The sequence below is a fragment of the Ursus arctos genome, chromosome Y, assembly GCF_023065955.2.
Source record: "Ursus arctos isolate Adak ecotype North America chromosome Y, UrsArc2.0, whole genome shotgun sequence".
NCBI lineage: Eukaryota > Metazoa > Chordata > Mammalia > Carnivora > Ursidae > Ursus > Ursus arctos.
The window spans coordinates 25,160,876-25,181,351 of NC_079874.1; the positions used below are offsets into that span (position 1 = coordinate 25,160,876).

The 20,476-nt window shown below is 41.4% G+C and overlaps 1 long non-coding RNA gene across 1 annotated transcript in view; it reads left to right on the plus strand.

The window, feature by feature from the left end:
• LOC113240754 (uncharacterized) overlaps positions 1-20,476 on the plus strand; it is a 500,727-nt gene that overhangs the window by 435,947 nt on the left and 44,304 nt on the right. The window contains exon 7 of the long non-coding RNA XR_003311279.4: positions 3,484-3,618. This is a non-coding gene — a long non-coding RNA (uncharacterized LOC113240754). The remainder of the gene's footprint in view (positions 1-3,483; positions 3,619-20,476) is intronic.

Consider the following 20,476-nt stretch of genomic DNA (forward strand, 5'->3'; position numbering starts at 1 on the left):
TTCTTTTCCTTTGTTTCTTTGTTTCTTTGTTTCTTTGTTTCTTTGTTTCTTTCTTTCCTTCCTTCCTTCCTTCCTTCCTTCCTTCCTTCCTTCCTTCCTTCCTTCCTTCCTTCCTCCTTTTCCCTTTTCCCTTTTCCCTTTTCCCTTTTCTTTCTTACCAGGACTAATAAGGGAAGATAGTAGAGAAGAAATAGTCACATACACTTCAGTTAGGAAAACTTAAGGCACAGCATTATGGGTTGAATTGTGTCTCTTAAAAGAGATAGGCTGAAGTCCTAACCTCCAGTATCCGTGCATATGACCTTATTTAGAAACAGGGCTTTTGCAAATATGATCCTGTTAAGATGAGGTCGTTAGGGTGTGCCCTAACCTAATGACTGGTATCCTTAACTGAAGAGGGAATTTTGGACACAGAGACACACAGGGAGGATGCCTGGTGACAAGGGAGACAGAGATCAGACCAGCAGCTGCGAGTCGAGGAATGCCAAGGATTAAGCTACCTGTAGAAACTAGGAAGAAGCAAGGCAGGACTTTTCCTTAGAGCCTTCAGATGGAGCAGGGCCCCACTGACACCTGCATCTTGGACCTCCAGCCCCCGGAACTGTTGACAATATACTTCTGTTGCTTTCAGCTGCCTAGCTCGTGGTATTGTATGATGGCAGCCCTGGGAAACTAATACAATAGTGAAATCACACTGACTTGGCCCAGAATGAGGGAGTGATTGGGAATATCCTGTACGAATAAGCAAACAACTTGGAACCCGCAGAATGCAGTTGTTTGCCCTTTTTTATTCCAAGGCAATAGAGATTCAGAAGTCCGTGGGTGCCTCGCTTGTGTTGGGCTGGCAGCATTTGGTGAGCACTGGCTGCCCGCCCAGAGGCACAGTTGGAAGCAAATATTCATGCAGCTCTTCTCTAACTGGGGAAGCCAAAGACAGGCTGGCTGCTCAGAGAGAGGCCCAGGCAAAGATGTGTACAGTCAGTCAGCACACTGAACAGACTCCCGAAAGCTGGAGAATGTGAGCTTTGGGGATTTACTGTGCGTCCTAGTTTATGGTCAACACACATATACAGAAACACATGCACACACATACACACTCCTCAACAAAAGGAAGCTCTTCCTCAATTTGGCAGTCTGAATTGTTCTGGAAAGATTGCTCCATAACAAGAAACACTTGGCTCTCCAGCACCAGCTTCATTCTGTGCTGCCCATTCTCTGGAGCACTCCTGTGGGTCCTCTTGACATCATGGAGGCTCTTCTCATAGAGAGTGGAGGCTCCATGACACAGTTCCTTCCGCCAGAGACCTGGGGGCATCCTTGCTTACTGGCCATGGCCCCCAGCACTAACTGGCAATTGTATCTTCTCCGAAAGTCTCAAGTACACTCACCTCTTTCCACCTCCACTCTGAGCTCTTAAGTGCGAGATGCCATCCTTTCTTGCCTGGAGGACAGGCAGAAGCTGGATTCACCATTTGCATTTGGCCTTCCAGCCTGTGTCCCCATAGAAACCAGAGTGCTCAAATGCAGTGTGAGTTCTGCTGCACCCCATGCCCACATTCTGTCCTTAAGATTCTTACCACTGACCACCCCCCCATGTTGCTCTTGCTATATAAAGGGATCAGAACTCTAGCAGTAATGTTCAGGTCCAATCCTGGGCACTCCCCTGCCTCACCTTACCTCACTCTCCCCCTCCCTGTTGACCTAATGTGCTTACTCCCTCACCCTACTCTGTGTCTGCTGGTTGTCTGCCTGGGAGGCTTTGTTCTTGTTCACCCTAAATGTCACTTCATCCTGGGCAATGCTGGGCCCCTTGGTCAGAGGCCCTCAGCGTGTTGTGGAATTTTGCAGAGCATAACTTGTAAAAGATGCTTTGTTTTTGAGGTTCTCTGTTTAACGGCTGTCATCTGCATGGGATGTCAGCTCCCTGGTGGCACAATCCACATTTGTTTTGGTTCTCTCTTGTATCTGCAATGTTAAGAACAGTGTTTGTTGAATAAATAAGTGAAGGGATTGCAATAAAGGCAATGTGTTTTGAATAATAATTGGATTCTCAATTCATGAACTTGTTGACTTTACAGCAGGATGATGTTCTTAATTCTTTTGTTGTTTAGTATTCTGCTTGGTGAGCTCAGTGAGCATTAGGATAAAATGATCTCTTCCCCTTTCTCCAGAGTTTGAATGAAATGAAACAATGAACAATGCATGCTAAAATGTGAATCTTCAGGGAACAAGACAAACAAAGACACTTGGAAATTCACTCTACAGTAAAATCCATCCATATTCATAGCAGGGGAATGTCAAATAGGAAAAGCTCGAATTAGCTTCAGATAAATATCAAAAGTGTGAAATCCATTAAAATAATTTAAAATTATGAAAGCCTATACCATTATGTGATCATGGTTCCCAGTTCCATGGAAAATCTTTGTCAATAAAAGCAAAACTGATTCTAATTATGGGTCCTATTTTGTCATGCTATTTCATTATCTGTAATGATTCAATTTACTGATCATCATTAATATTTATTGAACTTGTATGATGCTTAAAGCTGTATATTTACCTCAATGATAATAAACTATTTCATGTGTAAATTTAATAAAATGTTATGGACAGTGCCATAAATGAGTACTGTTGAAGACCAGTCCGTGCAAGAAAACCTAGGGCTATGCTGTCCAATGTGGTAGCCACTCAGACCCTATTTAAATTTAAATATAAATTAATTAGAGTTAAATTAAATTACAAATTCAATCCTTAAGATGCATCAGGCATATTTGAAGTGCTTAATAGCCACATGTGGCTAGGGGCTACCACACTGTACCGCACAGAGAATTTTCCATTCGTACAGAGAGTTCTTTTAGATGGTGCTTGTCTAGGGAGCTTTCTAAACTGTATCCTTAATACAAATCAGTAGTATGCTTCATTGTTTTATTTGAATAGTTAAACTGGATTAGCAGACATTTAGTCGGCGGTGGAGAAGAGTTGTCACAGTTTCCTACGGCTCTTTGCTGCATCAGATTCATCTAGCTGCGATCAGCAAACCACACACATCAAATCCAGCCTGTCCCCTGTTTTCTAAGAGGAGGTTTAATTCGGGCACACACTTCCTCATTCACTGACGTGTTGTGTATGTCTGCTTCTGTGCAGCAACAGCAGAGTTGAGTCGTTGTGATAGAGACCGTATGGCTTGCAAAGCAAAAAATACGTACTGTCGTCTGTCCATTTTCAGAAAATGTTTGCCCACCTCTGGTCTGGATCATTGTGTCCCACAGAGTCTTGATGGATTGGCCATCCACCAGAGAGGGAACTAGGAGGGATCACAAGTCACAGAGACTCTAGAGAAGGAATGATATGTGTGGTTGGAATTATGTTCAGATATTCAGAGGGCTTTCATCTAGAAGAATGAAGACAGCAAGGCAGAGTTTACGGTGAGGAAGAATTATGGTCAACACATGGGAGTAAGTTTTTAACGATTGGACTGTTTTCTAGATGATGGGACAATGGCTTTGAAAGATTAGAGCCTCCTTATTACTACAAAGTGTGATGCTGAGTGGAGTAAGGAACTGATGGACATTTGTAGAGAAGATTCCAGCCCACGTGGAGATGGATGGCATGATTTCCCAGGTACACCTTTCTGCTTCACAAATCCACTGAAGACCCTGATGAAAACCCCTTTCCAAGAAAAATACACTTACACTGATATGCACAGTACCTTCCATGAAATGAGTTCAACAACCTCTGAACTATGCATCTCTTAACCCTCAAAGAATTCATCCAATTCCCAAATTCAATGAGGTAAAAATATTTTCAATTATGTAAAACCTACATCTAACAAGAATTTAAGACAAGTCATAGTTACCAGTCTACTGTTACATGGTACAGAATTTGGACACATACATAACCTGTTTGAAATGCCTTCAAAACATTGTCTTCTCCAAGGAATGATGAACAGAGTCAGTGCTGACAGCATTACATTTTCATTTTCATGGATAGTTTAGCACTGAACTTAAGGTAAAAATTTAAACTGCTGAAAACAGGAATGTCTGTGAAATAATCACATTTGTGCAGGCATTTTCTTGCATTGCAGCCATTAATTTCCATTTTGGGTTATCCTAATGACCAACTTTACATTCCACTTCAAATCCTTTCTCTCCTATCCACCTTCTCACCAAGGTCTTGTGTTGGATAATGTTCACTTTTCCTTTTACCGAAAAAAATACTTTGATTTCCTAAAGGACTGAGATTTAAACTTAGAAAGTTTAAGAAAGCCAAATCAAGTACTAAGAAAATTCACGAATGAAAAATGTCTTAATATTGTTATGGGCATTTATTATATATCCAAATCATATTATATCATCAGAAATCATAATAACACCATTATGCTCTGCAATTAGATGCTTCAGTAGCGGCTTATCATGTGTTTACTGTAATTACAGCATTTGACTAATTACAGCAATTATGCCACTTAGTGGCTGAATTCTTAGCTCTGAATTCCATTGATTGGGTGGACTTTCTCCATAATTCTGTGAGGTTTTGTGCCCTAAATCTGGTGAATGTAGGCTTGAAATTTATGTTGCTAGATTCTTCTCAATTTCCAGCGATGATTTTAAGGACTGGGGATGAATATGCCATTTTCATTTGTATTACTATATCAAAATGTGTAGAGGAGGACAGATTGTTCTCTTCTGGCCCCAACACGAAAACTGTGCTAGCTGTAGGATAAGTCCTTGTCTTCAGACCAGGGGCTCATGTCTGTATCCTTCCTTGGGGGGAATGGTTGCATTGAGCAGACAGGCTGCTTCCCCAAAATGAGAAGTCAGTTTGGTAACTTGATAAAAATAATCAGTTTGATTGGCTTTCGTTCCTCCGACAGCTCGTTAAGCTAAATGCATGAAATAGGTGTTTTCTTTGTGTAGCATTGTGCAGCTGAAGTCCAATCAGTAACACATCCTGCGAACAGAGGTTGAGCTACAAACTCAGTCCACGGGCATGTTATCACGTGCCTGTTTCACACCAGCCACTGTGCTAGCTGCTGAGGAAGGCATGACGCACTCGAGACACCGGCCCCATGTCCAGAGACTAATGTATCGGACCCTTTTGTCTTGTCCGTGGGGAAAACTTAGACTGCCATTGAAAACCACATAAAAAATGGTTTAAACTCCGTAATCAGCTTTGGTGTTATCTCCACAGTTCACCTTTGATGACAGTTAAGTGGGAAGAGGAGAGCTCTTCATAAACAGTGTGATAGACAAATATATGGAACTTTTGTCTCCTCTGTTTCAAGAAGAAACATTGACTTGATGAAATAATTCACTCTTTTTCCTAAGAATCAGAGTTCTTCGATATGATGCCATTGACTTCACTGACACGAATGTCTGCAACTCTTTACAGCTTTTCCCATCAGACTCATTGGTTGAAATAAGAGGGTTTGAAATTGAAGGCTCTGCGGAGTGGAGTCTCTTTCAAAATTAGAATAGTAAGAATTAGGTAATCACATAAAACTAGTTGGAACTTGACAGTAGATCTAAGGAAAAGTATCAAATATTTACCAGTAATCAAAATTTTATCAACAGCTTGAGAACAGAGCAGACTGTCACCCCACATCAACTTTAGTATCTGGTATTTAGGTTGCAATTTCTATTTCCAAGTTGTGTTACATCATTAATTAGTTTTGAAACAACTGAGTATTATAATAAGATGGGAGAGAGACATGGAGTAGAACAGGACACACACATATATCTTCTTTTTAATTTGATGGTGGGCTATTAATAATGAATAATAATTGACATAAATGGGTATTCATAAAACAGTTATTGTTTCAGCATATTCTGAACAAAACTTTTAATGCATTCCATTTGATGTGTCTATATTACTAATTCAAGAGGGGCAAAAAGTGTGAAGCCGTGTCCTGCATATTTATCTGTTTCTTTTGGCTACCCTTGCCCTCTGAGGAGCTCACTTCTACTGTGTTGAGCTTTTACTCCACTGCTGTAAGCATCCAAAACCTTTTCAGGGGCAATGCAATGTGGCTTTAGAGAGTTATCTTTAGACCGTGATCATTTCTTTTTACCAAGTATGTAAAATAATAATTCCCAAATGACAATAACAATTGAAATAGGCTGGGTTATTCTATAACCCACAGAGGGGCTCCTGGGTGGTTCAGTTGGTTAAGCATCTGCTCTTCGGCTCAGGTCATGACCTCAGGGTTCTGGGATCGAGTGCCACATCAGGCTCCCTACTCCACGTGGAGTCTGCTTCTCCCTTTGCCTCTGCTGCTCCTCCTGTTTCTGCGCGCTCTCTCTCAAATAAATAAATAAAATCTTTTAAAAAAAAAATAAGCCACAGAAGTGTGAGCTAAAAACCCAAACAAACAATGAAATAGTATTCCCTCTAATATTTCAATCAAAACTTACCTTCACTACACAGGAAGTCACTTCAATGGTGTTTACACAACAAAATGGGAGGGTTACATTTTGCTTTGTTAATGTGTAGCCCAATCAAACTTCACTTTGAGATAGTTAGTTCAGAGAATGTTGTTTGGAAGGCATCACTTAGCATTCACTGCTCTACCATCGGGTTTTCCGTTCTTCGCTTTATTTCTGTTTTTGTTTTAGTAAGCTCCACGTCCAGTGTGGAGCCCAACGTAGGGCTTGAACTCATGATCCTGAGAGCAAGACCCGAGCTGAGCTCAAGAGTCAGATGCGTAACTGACAGAGCCGCTCAGGCTTCCAGGTTTTCTGTTCTTCGGATGTGAATCAGCATTTACCTACACGCTTCCTTGGAACAGTTCATGCAGTGGTGCTCAGCTGGTTGTCACCCATGTTAGGGCTTATTTCGTCAGAGTCCTTAAAAACGGCTCCCAGAACTAGACCTCACTCTAGATGTGGCTTGTCAGGCACAGAGTATCATTGTCTGTCTTCCGGCCAGACGATACATTCCCATGGGTGTAGCATGAAATCATATCCGTTGCTCTTGCACACCGCGTTCTTGGTTCCTGGGGTGGTTGAACTCATCCTCCCAATATATGTATTCGTTTTTTGTTTTGTATACACATGACAAAATGTTTGGGTGTGTAAATCACTCTCCATTACTTCGGAACACAGTGGAGGTATATCATTTTGATCAACAAAGTTGGATCTTTTCTCCTTTCAGTAAAATATCTGTTTGTTCCTTTGATTTGTGATATAGAATATCAGGTGTTAAACTTAGCCCAGGATTCGATTGCTGATTTATCCATTTATTAGCAAACTATGGGTAATTTATAGGCTTCCCTTTGAACAACAGGGATAAATTATATTTTAAAAGATTCTTGTAAGGGTTAAAAGTGATTATAAAGTGCTTACTGCAGCACATAGGACATCATAGTTATTTAATAAAAGTTGTCATAATTGCTTCTTTTCAATTATTCTGGTGGCTTCCTCAAGAAAATCAATTTCTTTACACTCAGTCTCTGTTCCTATCCTCTGTGTTTTCCGTATAGGCACCAGTCCTCGGCTACTACTCTCATTCAGCTTTTGCCAGAGACACATGAACTCTAGGGATTATTGAGCCCTGGCTTGGCCAGCAACAAAAAAATATTTTTGACTCCCAAAAGGGAAAGATCTCCTCACATTCATGGACGCCTTCTGTGGTGTTCTCAGGATGATTTGTCCCTTATCTGGAATCTCAGAAACGCCTTGTGTGTTCTATGACAACATGTATTCCAATCACTGTACAGCACTCATTACGACAACTGCACGAGAGTGCTTCTTTGGAGCAGCGGACTTCACAGGAGCCCCATTGATTCCCCATGTGCCCATCATGGTCCCTGGCTTTCCGGGAGCTCGACAAGTCCTTGCTCAGTGAATGAATAGAATGAGTGACGGGTGGTTGGCTAGATGGATAGTTCCACTAGGATCTTTCTTTGTAGTAACACAGTGATCCAGAACATGATAGCACGCTTGAGTTATTTATTTAAAATCTAATCAGGAATTAGTGTGGTGCTAAAAAACCTAGTTTCTTGAATATGCCCTTTGTTCCCTTTTTGAAAGCTGGGGTGTTTGCCAGAAGTCTGTCTGGGATTTCACCTACTCTGTCATCCTCAAAGTTTGCTGATGGGGTTTTTATGCTCATGTCTTCAAGTCTTCTGAATAAGCTGGGATATAGTGTGTCTGGGCATAGATGTAATTTATCTTAAACAATCAGGTCCTCTCTTATGCTCACTCACAGTGGACGTTAGTTTCCTGTGAATCATATCCACTTTGAAGACTGTTCAACTGCACGTTCAAGACACAATACTATAGAACTATAAAACTTTCCCTCTGCTTCATTCAACACTGTTTTATCTGCCCCACGTGTTGGATCTATACCTCCTTTGCTCCATGTTTTGCTTCAGATCCAACTTTCAAAATCATTGTGCTCTTAGAATTTTTGCCAAACCTATTAAATGATTCCTAGGATTTACCATCTGGTGTATGACTTGGAGTAAGAAGAAAAAAAAAAAGAACATCGTGAAAATATGCAATATGATTATGATTCAGGGGGATAAGGCAAAAATGCCCTTATGTCTTCACCATTCCTTGTGACATATAATCCCCTTTACGGCTCTGTTCTGGAGGGAAGCACTGCATTAGTTATAGAAGCAGTGAAAGGAAAGAAACACTGTTCTCTATTAGAGTTCTCCCAAAGGCAACTTGAACAGGCGGCATTACCCTTCAAACAAGCTTTTGACTGCTGTAATTTGCTGGAAAACGTATCTAGAAGCCAATTACTCTTTAAATCACTTGTAAGAACTTAATTTTGAGGGAGAAAAAAAATCTAGAAATTTACATGTGAATGGGCTTGACTTCATTAGCATTTCATAGACATGCGTCTTCTCAAGCATGTGGAGTGAGGGAACTTTCCAGCTGAAGTGGAAATTCCACTCTCTGCATTTGCAGTTTCGAGTGAGCAATCTTCCTTATTGCCTTTGAATTCCACTCATTCTTTGGCTCTCACTCCCAAAAAGTCATCCTTGGTGGGTTTGCTAATGAGGTGAAGAAAACTGCCTTTGCTACGTAGGAAATCTGTGCTGTACTCTTGAGGCAAATTGTGGAGGCAGCACTCGGTTGGGTTCAGTACCCTGTGCGGAATATGGGCTGTCTGATTTGTTATACCCTGGGCAGCTCACAGAGGTATGACTTGCTCATGCCCTTCTAGCTGATAATAACCTGAATGCTGGAAAAATAGGGGGGAGAGGTAGATAAATTATATCCTATCAGGAGTATCATATTTGGTGCCGTGTTTCCAGAGCAAGTGAATAAATATTTACTGAACACGTAGTAGTTGAAAAGCCACGTGCAAGGTATTTTAGATAAACTGAATCATACGAGCTTCACAAATATCCTCATGTATTATGACTACCATTGTATTTGGAGCAGAGACAGTAAATTACTTTCTATACAAGATGCGGACATCAAATACCAGGATGTAACTCAGTTCTTCCCATTCCAAGTCCTGCCTACTTGACCTGGCACCATGCCTTTGGAGATTTTCAAATCTGTGTGTGAAGATGGAACCTACCTTTCCCAAAGGACAAAAGATTCGTGAACCCATTATTGTATACAAGGACCACTGAGTGACAAAAACCATCAAAGCTATGAGAAATGTCAGGATGGGGAAGCTGGAATGGGCAGCAGTGGTTACAATCTTTGGTGTATCTCTTTCCTACCTGGGTTTGCTGCCAGCATTTGAGGTGAGGACAGAGGAATCTATGTACGTAGAGAGATTGGAAGGGAGTTTATTCTGGTGAAAGATAACTCTTCCAATCACTCATTCTGCTCAGACCACAACTTTCATTTAGAAAAGTTTTCTCCTGTTCTTTGGCATACTTAAGATTACAAACATAGTTTAAATTAATTTTGCATGCTTAGTGATAACGAACTGAAGAATGCTTTTTGCAAGGTGGTGTATTTGTTTCTCTTGCTGTTTAACCAGTGACTGCAAGCTTAGTGGCTTACAACGCAAATTACTGTCTCACAGTTTCTGTGAGTCAGGAACCCAGGCATGGGTTAGCTGGGTCCTCTGCTCAAGTCTTACCAGGTAGAAATCATGGTGTTGGCCAGGCTGCACTTCTTTCTCATGCCCATGGTCCTCTTCTAAGCCTGGAAGGTTGTTGGCAGAATAAATTTCCTTGCGGCTGTGTGCTTGAGGTCTCTATTTTTCATCTGCCAGGGCCCCTTTCGGGTCCTAGAAGCCACCCACAGTTCCTTGCCACATGGCCCCCATTGACAGTTCACAGCGTGGCTTTCACTTCCTTCTTTGAGTAGGACAGTATCTGCCACTGCATCTTGTCACTTTCTTTTTAAATGAATTTTTTTAAAGATTTTATTTTTAAGTCATCTCTACCCCCAACATGGGGCTCAGACTTGTAACCCCGAGATCAAGAGTCACGTGCTCCACTGAGTCAGCCAGGCACCCCGCATATTGTCACTTTTAAGAGCTCAACTCAGTAGGTAGGCCAGCACAGATAATAACTCTACATTAACTCAAAGTCAACTGATTAGAGACCTAATTATTGGAGTGACATCCTTCATATTCATGGATCACGTCCGTGCTCAAAGGGAGGGGATTATATAGTGTGTCCACACCAGGGGTGGCGATCTCTGGGTCCATCTGATACTTCTGCCCACCACAGATGGAAACTAAGGGAGAAAAAAAGGATATAGGTGTCTAATGAGGAAACCAGTGGTTTGACCTTGCATGCACAGAAGTGGCTGCCTGGAGGGCTATGAGACCATGCCAGGGCTGTGGAGGGAACAGTACAGCCAGGACTGAAGGGAGGTGTTTTCAGGCCCACCCTTGCCTTTTGTGGTTGATGACAGCAGTTATCATCCCGGAACGGTGGCTCCAGAGATGCAACAGAGTTATTGCAGGGGAGATATGAAGCCATGTATGCATTGAAAGAGTGCACATTGAATAAACAATAGATTTGACACTAAACTTCTCAAATGCATTTGATAGTGTAGTAGTCTCTTATAGCTGCTGCAACAAATTTCCAAACTTAGTGGCTTGAAAGAACACAAATGCGTGACTCTACAGTTCTGGAGGTCAGAAGTCCAAAATGGGTCTCATTGAACTGCAACCAAGATGTCAGTAGGGCTCGCTCCCTCTGGTTCTAAGGTAGAGCCTTTTGCAGCTTCTAGAGCTGCATTCCTGATCTCCTGGTCCTTCTTCCATCATCACAGTACATCACTTCAACCTCTGCTTCCCCATCACCTTCTCTCTTTGACTTTGGTCCTCCTGCTTCCCTCATATGAGAACACTTGTGGTTGCACTGGGTCCACTCAGATAACCCAGGACAGTGTCCCTCGCTTAACATCAACGGAATCGCTTAACATCAACTGATTATGGCCTTTAATCACATCTACAACATACCTTTAGTACAACCCTCTGATTAGCATTTTGTTGCATAACTGGGAGTCATAGCCCAGCTAAGTTGACATGTAAAACTGGTCACAGATGGGATGAGTGAAATGCAAATTTGAAAGGGTTGCTGAATTAAAGGGAAACAGATGTGCTTCATCTCTCCTGACTCTTGTATCTCTTGTCACGGGTGAGGGGCCCCCTGAAATCTTTTGAAGTTAGACAGTTGTCTTCATCCTGCCAAGAATGGGAGCACTGGTTGATGAGGGTGGGCATCTCTTGGGAAGGAAGAAGCTCCTGGGATGCCAGGGTGAGCATCACGGCCCTGGATACTCACCACTCACACCCAAAAATGGGTGGCAGAGAGAAGGGGAAACACAAAGGAGAGGATGCTGAAGACAGATTTTGCCTAACTCATAATTCTGTAAAACTTAGTCACCACTGCTGTAACTTCAGTCTACTATGCGCTCACTCTTTTTGTTTATTTTGATCTTGGCTCCGAACGAAACACGGGACTGTCATCAGAAATTTAGTGCATTAGCATTCAGTGTCTTCATAAATTTACTGCCTCAAAATCACAGGGAGAACCATGAGAACAATGATTTTTTTCCCCTTTACTGAGCAATTAAATGTGATGAATATGTTATACACAATGGTGAATGTTGGAATTAATAAGCTGAAATGTCAATGCATGAGTATTTGTATACTTGACATCTAATAATTACATCATTTATCATTAAAAAAATCTGGCAATCTTAAATAGAGAGCATTTATAATTAATTTTCTTGCCCTGGAAAGTCCAATTCATTCCACAGTCAAAAAGAGTCAGTGTTAATTTCTTTTCTATCAGCCATGGGCCACAAGTTAATGTATTAAAATCAGAACATTTACAATAACAGACTAATTAAATTATTTCCTCTACTGTAGTAGAAAAATGCATGGTTCTTATGCTGATAATCAGTCACCACAGTAAACCCCATTTAATTCTCCTTGAAAGTCAAGTTCTTCCCAGTGGCAATTTTAAACTGTCAAGTGGGTTGAGAAATCCAGTTTGCTAGAGTAATAAAGAATATTGACTTCTGCATATCATTATTGTTAATATACTTTAAATGAGACTGAGAAGGAACTCATTAAAACATTATTTTTCAGTAGATGAGTTTGAGTCATCAGCAGATGAATGAAGCAAGAAGAAATTATCTTAATTCTGTAGAAGGAGCACAGATTTGAAATGTTGGTGCTGATACAGTTTCTATGACAAATTTAATTCAGTAAACAAGATACATATTTTAAAATAGAAACACAAGGCATCTCATAACAGCTTTCTACTGGAGGGCAAGACAGGATTACCAGGAGCAACAGAAGGAATGTGAGGATTATCAGTTCTGACTGCTGAAAAATATGACATAAGAAAATATTAGAAATTTTGTGTAGAAGTTGTTCTGAAAATGTAAGTAAGAAAAAAATGACAGAGGTATAAAATCTGTGCATCGTAGATATCTGTATGGATTCTAAAAGCGTAAGAAAAAAGCGAGTATGTAAAAAGGCTGGTTTTATGCACAATAGAGTAATAATGAGAATGACATGATGGCCCAAATCTATTTCAGTTTTCCAAAAAGGAAAGAGAAAATAAAAATACAGTCTTGGTGTCTCCAGGGTAAGAGCCAAAGGCTGTCAGGTTATCTCATCCATTCTTTGGTAGAAGGGGTATCTGCCAGAGAATTTTGTGGCCACACTAACAACATTTCCTTAACAAAAACCATAGAGGCTCATCCAGGGAAGACAGCCATCTTGGTGTGGCCAGTTCTTACCAAATTTCCTGGAATATAATAGGTAGTCCATGTATATCAGTGGAAGAATTGTAATTTCTTCCGTGATTCATCATTTATTAACGTCATAGGGTAGGCCTGCCAATTGTTCATCTGAAATCCCCTTTATTTCACAACTGCTCTGCAAAGTTGGCATTGTCATGAAAGTGTTCCAGGCTGGGAGGGTTGCGTTCAGAAATGTTCAAGAGGGTCAAACAAGCTGACACTTGGCAAAACAAGGAGTTGAATCCATCTGTTTTTCTCCAGCTCCAGACTTAACACTGCCCAGTGGCCAGCTATGTGTGATGAATGCAGTGATGAGGGAGGCACATCTCACTTCACTCAAGGGATTTTTTAGCACAAGAAGCCTGGGACATACACTTTGTCTTACTTGTCTTACAGTTGATGGAGACGGTGTGTATAAATGCAGAAAGGGGGAGGAGGAAGAAGAAGAGAAGGGGACCGAGAAGGAGAAATTGAAGAAGGTTGAAGGAAGAGAATTAGAAGAAAAATTAGGGTTAGAATTAATATTCGAAGCACGAGGAAGAGCATTAACTCATGGCAAGAGAGATCTGACTAAAACCAACTTACTTTCGGTGATAATAAAGGTCCTAAAGGGAACTCACAATGAAGATGTGCAATCTTTAGCACCCTCAAGATCTTTAATAAGATAGAGGGCTTTAATACTCACTGAGTATTTCCAATACGCTGAAGATAGCACTCAAGCATCTAATTTAATCTTGCAGATGAAAAATAATTTGCATTCCAAAGAGTTAAACTCACCCATTTAAGAATCAGTAGAGCCAAGCTTTGAACCCCGTGAAGACACAGTGGAACTCCAAAGGAATGGGGTTCCTTTTGGGGCCAATCGGGAGTGAGTCTTGAGTTGGAGCCTGGGCTGTGCCACTGGGACTCTCTCCAAGCCTCTGGAGTCATGGGTAGGGAGAGTGTCCTGAAGTGTCAAAAAGAAGGGTCGTCAGATGCAGTCTGTAGAGGACAGGTCCCTTCAGTTTCCCCGTTGCCAATGCTGCTGCTAATACCCAGTGCTTGTGACTCTTCCTCAGAGGCTCTGAAGTGCCCAGGAACTTAGCTCCTCCCCCACCCTAGAGGTGACCTTCAGCCAGTGACTTCCAGCTGCAGCTGAGGGGAGCACCGCAGGAGGGATGGCATCCGGCTTCTGGGCTGAAACCTGAGTGGCAGAGTATCACCACGCGACACCAAACTCACACTTTTGGAGACTTATTTCTTTGGGTGCCTTCATCTGACAGATATGGGGAAGGGGTACAAACACATAAAGAAGCTGGTCCTTCAGAGGAAGGACAATGAAGAGCGAGAAGAACAGACAAATTTAAAGACACTTTGGAGTCTTTGGAAAATAAACCATGTGATGTTCTTCTAGGAAGGCCTGAGAGTGACCAGACCCATTATTGGTGAGGACAGACATTTTCTGGAATTCTACCATCGATGCTGCTCCACGCCCTATTAAAGAACCCAGATTCACAGAAATGAGGTGACTTCACATTGGGCTGCCTCCTGAAACCAACAAAAAACAATATCCCTCTTTTTATCTCATTTCTTTCTTTCTTTCTTTCTTTCTTCTTTCTTTCTTTCTTTCTTTTCTTTCTTTCTTTCTTTCTTTCTTTCTTCTTTTCTTCTTTCTTTTCTTTCTTTCTTTCTTTCTTTCTTTCTTTCTTTCTTTCTTTCTTCTTCTCTTTCTTCTTCTTCTTTCTCCTCCCTCCCTCCCTCCCTCCCTCCCTCTCTCTCTCTCTCTCTCTCTCTCTCTTTCTTTCTCCCTCCCTCCCTCTCTCTCTCTCTCTCTCTCTTTCTTTCTTTCTTTCTTCTTTTTTTCAAGATTTTATTTATTTGACAGAGATAGAGACAGCCAGAGAGAGAGGGAACACAGGCAGGGGGAGTGGGAGAGGGAGAAGCAGGCTCCCAGTGGAGGAGCATGATGTGGGGCTCGATCCCAGAGCGCCAGGATCACGCCCTGAGCCGAAGGCATACGCTTAACGACTGAGCCACCCAGGCACTCCTGGGAAATCCTTTCTTAAAACCATGTTGCAGAATCTTATGCCTAACTCAAACCTTTGTTTGCAAGTAGAAGGTAAAGCCCCTCCTCCACTTCCTTCGCATTTTCCACCATGCACACTTCCAAGGCATACACACCAAACAGTTACACCCCCTTCCACACACACTTGCCTTGTGAGACAGAATCCATGCAGCGAGTAGCTCAAAAGTTTCCACTGATTTTGTGTCATCAGATGTGACTTTGGAGTATGAAATTTAATAATTCAACTACCATTAGAGTGCCTGGCTGGCTCAGTTGGTAGAGCAGATGACTCCTGACCTTGGGATCGTAAGTTTGAGCCCTGTGTTCAGTGTAGAGATTACTGAAAATTAAAATCTTAAAAAAAAAGTTCAACGATCATTGCCTAATCATCCCAGAAAACAAAAACAATCGTTTACTCATTTTCAGAAGGCTTTTTTTTTGCTGTAAGTATTGTAGTAGTTGTTTACTTTTTGCTAATTTTGATCTATGTTTGGCAAATGTGAATAGGGAGTATAGAATTCAGTTGAGTTTATATATTCCTTAGAAAATAACACCAAAATAAATCTTCACCAGCTTCTAGTAATAGTTGAGATTTCAAACTCCAGTTGTGGAAGGTTTGATTTTGAAGAAGAAATCATTCCTGGCAACTCTTGCTAAAATGAGTAAATGAGTTGCATGTTACATTTCATGCCGGAAACATCACCAGTGCATTTGCACACCAACAAAAAGGTATTGTGCCAGTCTTAAATGATTACAAGCCGTAACTTGGAGAACACCCTTCGGATCACAAAAGGGTCATTCCTTTCAAGAGACTTGAAATTCTTTAGAATGTGTTAACTCGGTTTTAAGTCACAACTGTTCTTCCTGTGTTTAAGGAGTTTCTTATGGAACGAGCTGAGCAGTAATAAACCTTATTGGGCTCTGAGCGTTTAACAACCGTGTACACACAGGGAAGGAAGCCAATATTAACTGCCTTCTTAATTATGTCTGCATTTCAGAGAGGGGAAAATTTCTGGGGAGCGGCATGTGAACGGATGGTGAAACATGCCTTTAAGGGGATTAGGAGAGCTGATGTTTTTATATAAAGTTAGATATTCCCTAAATATAACCACCAGTGAATATTGTATTTCCTTAATTCAAAGATAAGGAAGTATTTTTAATTTATTTTTTTCCCCATCTACAGTTTTGTCTGTTTCAGAAACCAGGATGCATCTTACCTTCAGTGGGATGTAGTGGCATTTCTTTTCCCTGAAAATCTCCCGTGTTAGATTTTTGCTGATTTACAACTGATGGTGTCTTGGAATTAAGAGAATGCGAGGAATGTTGTAAGCAATGTTGAGAATTCTGTTCGTGGCCTGTCGCTGCTATATAAAATTATCCCAGACTCAGCAGTTTAAAACAACACATGTTTATTATCTCACATTTATTATCTCACAGTTGTAGGTGGGACATTGACATGAGGCTCACAAAATCAAGGTGTTGGCTGGGCCAAGTTCTTAATTAAGGAGTTTGCTTTCAGACTCATAAGAGCAAGTTGTTGGCAGCCCTCGCTTCCACACTGGGCTCTGAGGTCCCCATTCCCTTGTTGGCTCTCAAGTGGGGGTGATTCTCACTTCTAAAGTTCACTCTCATTGCATGGTCCCTGGTCCCTCCCATCTTCAAAGCCTGTAGTGGCAGATCAAGTCCTTCTCATGCCTCATCTATCCCACTTCCTTTTTCTTCTGCATCTCTCTGATCCCGGCTGGGAAAGGTTCTCTGCTTTTACGAGCTCAGGTCATTAGTTTGGACCCACCCAAATAATCCAAAATAAACTCCCCATCTCAACATCCTTTATTGATCACATCTATAAGATCCCTTTTGATATGTAAAGTAACATATTCTCAGAATTCGAGGGATTAGGATGTGGACCTCTTTGGAGGCCATTATTCTGCCAGTAATGTGCCTTGTATGAATTAACTCTTTGTAAAGCCCCAAAGCAGAGCCAGAACAGCAGACTCTGGAAGGCCCCACACAGAACAGTGAGATGGCCAGTGTGTACACAAGTAGACCTTGAAAAGGGGTTTTTGGTCTTGCAATGGAGAGAAATGTGGACTGTCTTTTAAGCACACAGGTAAACACACCTTGTGTGTCTGTATGTCTGTACAGAGCATTTCGCTATATTGAAAGACTGCATGCAAATGATGCAAAGAACCCAAATCTGGTCGCCTTACACCTGGAGTTTTAGGGGTGCCTGTTAATAATGGATGGCATTAGCTCTTGTTCATAGAGAAAATGCTTTACAGGCTCTCTAGCAAAGGCCCCAAGCCGGTTATGTCCTAACAAACCACTTCATTGACCAACAACAAAATAATAATTTTCTTGGGCCATATTTCTAGACATTTGCACATTCTTTTTATTACCCTTTCATTAAAGAATTGGCCTAAAAATGTAGCTCCTCTTGGGGTCAGTGGAATATAGTAAACTTCTCAAATCTAGTACTGTCTGCTACTCTTGGAGAGACTACCAGTATTTCTGTTTTACAGAAAACACCACTCTTTTGATGGGCTGTATCTCTTTTTCCTTCAATATTGTTGTGGACGGCACTGCAGGTGGCAATGGTATGAATGTAAAGGCCATCCTCTGACTTTAAGAACCAAGAAAATGGATGACAATGCACCAGTTCAGTCAGGGTAGAAATTGACCTGCACGGGGAAAATTGGATTGTAGATTTCCATATATGTAGCAATCTGGCTGTGTACTAGAATTGGAAACCATTTTTATCACCCAAATTGCAAGCAGCATACGTTATTTTACACAGAGCATATTAGTTATGTGAGTCAGATATTATCTCCATAAGTAAAAGATTTCATATAAATGGTTACAACACTTAAAGAAAGTCTCTAGCTATTCTAACTGGTTTAAATGCACTTTTTCACTGCTTAAGCTCAGTGAGGTTGCACGCCAAGTCTGTAGCTCTGCAGATGGTCATTTCAGAAGATGGGCTGTGATTTCCACCTGAAGCGAGATTGGGTTAAGAGGCCAAAAGTAAGAAGACCATGCCTTTCAACCATTTCCCAGTCTTCAGGGAGTCAGCAAAAAGATTTTGCAGAAACAAAAATGACATTTATATTATGCACCTATGGCAGACTTTCTTTTTCCTGTTTTAAGAAATTTTCACAGAGATTATTGTATTTCCATAGATAACATGACTTTTGGTCCAGTAACGAAATTGCATACCCAACAGGGGTACAGTGATAAAAACACTCAGCATCTGCTTTTGGGAAGTACGACTCCTGAATTCTTTAGATGCAAAGATAATGAATCAATCCTGGCACCCGTTTTATTGCGTTTGAATAGGTGATACGTATCTCTCTGAATTTTCATCTCTCAGTTTTGTGTGTGCTTTGTCTCTGCCAATGGTTGGAGATATACTTTTAAGTCTTTCCAAGTGCTGACTTGTCAGAAGGACTGTTTCCCCTTATTTTCCCAACAGGCAGGGCCATCCTTCAGTGATAGCGGACCAGGGTTCAGGTTCTCGGTCCTACTGCCCTTCACTCTTCTTTGTCTGAATGTCCATAAAATTCGTTTTTGTAATTGGTGTTGAATGATGTCCTACACATGCACATGATGAGACCTCTTATGTATAGTATTTTGAACGGGCTACAGTGTGGAATTGCCTTGTGACCTCCTAGTACTGTCCCCAAGAAAGACCCTTCAGCCACAGGTGCTCCCGCCCAGACCGTGGATGACAGGGAGACCCCTGGTTTAGTGCAAGACCTTGGCAAATCATCCGGAGTCCATCATTTGCCCTAACGTCACTGGTGAGCTGGCTCCACAAGAAAACTAAGTTGGAACCAGGGTTGGTGCAACCAACCTAGCCTAGTGTTGAAGCTTACATAGAGGGAGGCCTGAGAGAAAGGGTGCTTATGAGCTTGGCGACTGGGAGGATGGTGATGATTTTTCCTGAACTCCATCATCTTGGAGGAGGAAAAAGATGCTAAATGCAACTGGATATGATGGGATTGAAGGGCCCATGCGTATTCACACGCAGCTTTCCAATAAGTTTGTTGGCTCTATGAGTCTGAAGCATGGCAGAGAAATCCACATGAAGAAGGCTGCTGATGTCAGGGAGGGGAGATGGGGAGATGAGAAACCAGGGGCCAGATAGTAAATATTTCAAGCTTTGTGGGTCATACGGTCTCTGTTGTACCTACTCAACTCTGCCATCATGGCTTCAACGCAGCCGTAGGCAATATGTCCACAAATGGGTGGTGTTAGTATTCCAAGAAAACTTTATTTACAAAAACAAGTGATGGGCCAGATTTGACTGTTGAGCTATAGTTTGCCAACCTGCACTATAAATCATGAACTGAAGACTGGTCTCTGAGGAATATAAGTACTTGTGACAGTGCTTCTGAAAGCTTGGTGGAAGAGAATCCCCTGGGATCTTACTTCAAATGCAGAGATTACCTGGGTCCACACCAGTTTCAAGTGCAGTATATCACACTGTGAAAGGTGCATTTAGGGGGGATGGGCAGAGAAAATGCACATAAGGAAGAACGGAGAGGGGGGCTTCCTGGAGGCCGGGTTGAAGGGGTCATACAAAACACTGCTAAGAAATCAAGTGTAATTGTCATGACACCTTACCCACTGGCGATAGCAACGAGTTTCGGTTTAGTGGTGGGAGTGGAAAACTGCCTATGGGGGATTGACAAAACAAGGGAAGTCAAGCTTGAAAATAGTGGCTATAGACAGCTACTTAATGTAGGGTAGCAAAGGTGGTTTTTAATGGAACAAAAGGAGGTTCCACAGAAATTTTTAATACAGGACAGACACCATCATGTATTTTTTAATTAATTAATTTTTAAAATTCCAATATAATTAATGTACAGTGTTCTGTTAGTTACAGGTGTACAATACAGTGATTCAACAATTCTATACATTCTCCCCCACACCTCCCCTCTGGTAACCATCAGCGTGTTCTCTGTAGTTAAGAGTCTGGTTTTTTGTTTCCTTTTTAATTTGTTCATTTGTTTTGTTTTTTAAATTCCACATAGGAGTGAAATCATATGGTGTTTGTCTTTCTCTGACTAACTTATTTCACTTAACATTATATCCTCTCAATCCATCTGTGTTGTTGCAAATGGCAAGATTTCATTCTTTTTTATGGCTGAGTAATATTCCATCATACATATATACCACATCTTCTTTATCCATTGATCTATCAAAGGACTCTTGGGCTGCTTCCATATTTTAGCTGTCATAC